Here is a 3,829-nt window from a genome sequence, read left to right on the forward strand (position 1 = left end):
CGAAGAAAGATAATTTAAGAAAAAAAAAACTATTTATTAAAGTATTTCAAAACCTTGGAACTAATTTGTGGCCTATTTCTGATGATATATAAGTGGCCCATTGAGATTTATAGTTGGGCCAGACCGCTATTGTAACTTGTCAATCAGATGTCAGTTTTGGAATTAGATGGGCCTGATCCAAGCCTGCTATTCTTTTTAATAATGGGAAAATTACACAGAAATTCATCTTTTAAAAACTATTTACAAATTGTGAAATCATAATTTTGGATTATGTCAAACTTATAAAATTAATATTTTTAAAGATTGAATTTTATAAATTAGGGGTTTAGAATATATTATTAAGAGTTTGAGATTTATGAATAAGGGTTTAAACTTTTTAAATTAGATGTAAAAGCATATTTTATTTGGTGTATATATAAAAAAAATGACATATTAAAAATTAAATTTGATGATATGATTTAGTTATAATTTCCATGTGAAAAGCGTTTAGCCCCGTTCATTTTCGGCGCAAGAGCGCTCGATCAGTAAGCTATTACGCACTCGTTCAAGGATGGCTGCTTCTAGGCAAACCTCCTCCCAACAATAATTTTGAATGAGAATTTTACCAAAACACCATTAAAATAAAAAAAAATCATCCTATCTAAAATGTCAAACACGCTATAAATCTCTAAAGATAACTAAAGTTGTAAATATATTTCTAAAATATTAGATTTTAAAATATCTATTTTATAGACATTTACTTGGGAAACTAAAACTATTTTTTTTAAGATACCTAAATTCAATTGAATAAAAAAAATAGTGTGTTTCTGAATTCAACTTACCGAGTCATTTTTAATGCAACCACGTAGATATATTAAACTACGTGCTTTCGCATCTTCTCAACCCGAAATGTATGAGATAAAATGTTTTCATTCTTGCTAAATCGGAAAAGGTATGTATAATGAAAGGAGTTAAATAATTGATTTTGGTAGTTTTATTTGTATCTTTTGTTATTTCTTCTTATATGAGAAATATTTTCCTCTATATAGGTGGTTGTGGTATCTCTCCCTACATGAGTGGTTGTGAAATTTCTCCCTATATGAGTGTTATCATGTTTTCTTAATAGAAAAATAGAAAATTTTTATTTATCACCGTATAGAGTTGACTCATTAAAAGATCATAAAAGCATTCATCGAAAAAGATTATGAAGTCGATTCTGGATGGAATGCGTTTCTGGTTTTTAAGCATTATCTACTGTTGTTCTATCATGATTTATGATATTAAGGGCCCGTTTGTTTTACTTACTGTTTGCTTTTGCTATTTGCTGTTACGGTTTGCTGTTTGAAAATGGTGCTTTTCCAAAAAGCTGAGATTCTCTGCATTTGTAAAAGGTTGTTTTTCAGGTGTAAAAGGCAAACAGGAAGTCACTAACCAAACGCCAAATACTGTTTTTCAAGTGTAAAAGGCAAACAGAAGGTCACTAACCAAACACATAAAACTCTTCATTTTGAAGTGAAAATGCAAATAGGAGTATGAAAAGGAGCAACCAAACACCCTCTAAATGTACAAATTCAAACTTCTCTGATTTACTTTGGATTGTAGTTTTTTAATTACTTATATCGAAAATTACCTTTCTTAAAAAAAGTGATACAAATTAATTTAAAACTTTTAAATTTGTACATTGTTATATGAATTTGTAGCATTCAGAAACCAAATCATCGCATAAATATGAAATACAAAAATAAATTATATGCAAAATCAAATCAATAAGAAAAAAAAAAGTTCACATAAGTTTCAAAAAAATTTCTCAAAGTTTTTAAGTTGTATGCTTCTTTATGCAGACTTCCCCACTCTCTCATCGAAAGTTACTTAATTCATAAATTGCTAAACAAATTTAACATCACCCTCTTAAAAATTCCCCATAACAAATAAATAAATAAATAAACACAATACTAATTCATGTTTAATTATCGAATTAATGTTAATATGTTGGATTTATCATTAATAATATTAATTTAGGTTTAATGTACAAATTAATGTTTTTTTTGAACAAATGTACAAATTAATGTTAAAATATATTTATCATTAAAAGTGAGACTCGATTTAAATTAATTTAAAACTTATACATTTATACATTATTATATAAATTTGAAGCATTCAAAAACCAAATCATCACACAAATATGAAATATAAAATAAATTATACATCAAAATCAAATCAAATCACAAGAAAAAAAATTAAAAAAAGTTCACATAAATTTTAAAAAATTTCAAAAAAAAAAAAATTCAAACTGAATTTCACAGAGCCAATTAACCTATTTCCTTTTTATCGAAGTTTTATTTCATCATGATTCTTTGCACAGACTTCAATTGAATTAAATATATATGGGTTCCTTGCTCTCTCCTCGAGAGTTACTTGATTCATAAATTGCTGAACAAATTTAACATCACCATCTTAAAGATTTTTATATAAAAAAAGTAAAAACAATATTAATTTATGTTTAATTGTCGAATTAATGTTAATATCTTAGATTTATCATTAATAATATTAATCCGTGTTCAATGTACGAATTAATATTAAAATATATTTATCATTAAAAGTGATACTCGATTCAAATTAATTTAAAACTTTTAAATTTGTACATTATTATATAAAGGGAAAATTACACAGAAATTCATATTTTAAAAACTATTTACAATTATGAAAATCGCTTTTATGTATTTTATCATTATATGATTTTAAATTTTAAAATATCAGCATATCATAATTTTATTTCTATTTTTGTCAAATTTTCAGTTATTCAGTTGCAAAAAATAAAAACAGTTTTAAAAAAACCACCAAATATGATATTTAAATAAATTTGTTTGACATTTAAATAAATTTGTTTAAGAGTCTGACACAGTTATAAATAATTTGTTAATTATGATCATGGTGTAATTTACCCTTATATAAATTTATAGCATTCAAAAACCAAACCATCACACAAATATGAAATAAAAAATAAACTATATACAAAATAAAATCAAATCACAACAAGAAAAAAAATTAAAACAAGTTCACATAAGTTTCAAAATATTTCATAAAGTTTTTAAGTTGAATTTCACAGAGTGGATTGACCCATCTTCTTTTTACTATATTTTATCTTACGGACTCTGATTGAGTTAAATATATTTGAGTTCCTCATTCTCTCCTTGAGAGTTACTTGATTTATAAATTGTTAAACAAATTTAACATAGTCATATATAACAAAAATAAAAACAATATTAATTCACGTTTAATTATCGAATTAATGTTAATATGCTTTATTATCATTAATAATATTAATTCATGCTTAATGGACAAACTAATGTTAATATATATGTTTTTTTCAAAACCTTTATTTGAATGAAAGTTCTTTGTATTTTGGTAATAGACTTTACACATAGAGAAAAACTCTTGCAAATTTCATTCCGGTGATGGCTTCTTTGTGTTTTGAGTTCTTCTTAGCTTCTCTGTACATGGTAGAGTTCTCTCTATGTTGTTGTATCCACAAAGATGATTGCTCTGACGTGGAAAATTTTCGTCTTAAGGAAATTGTTCTTGTGATAGGCTTCAACAGTCCCTTCTACTGTTCTTTTCTGTTCATCTGAAGGTTAAATTTCTTATTTCATACTCTCTCCATTCCACTTTATAAGTCCTTCTAGCAAGTTAAATTTTTTTTCCAAATATAAGTCGTTCTAGTTTTCTAAGAATTTAAGCATTAAATTTTTGTCTTGGTTCATGTGTTTTTTTAACATTATAAGACTTATTCTCCAACCATTACATAAGAGGTAACTTTTTTTAGTTAATCAATATAAATTCATTAATTTGG

The sequence above is a fragment of the Euphorbia lathyris genome, chromosome 6 (assembly GCF_963576675.1).
Source record: "Euphorbia lathyris chromosome 6, ddEupLath1.1, whole genome shotgun sequence".
Lineage (NCBI taxonomy): Eukaryota > Viridiplantae > Streptophyta > Magnoliopsida > Malpighiales > Euphorbiaceae > Euphorbia > Euphorbia lathyris.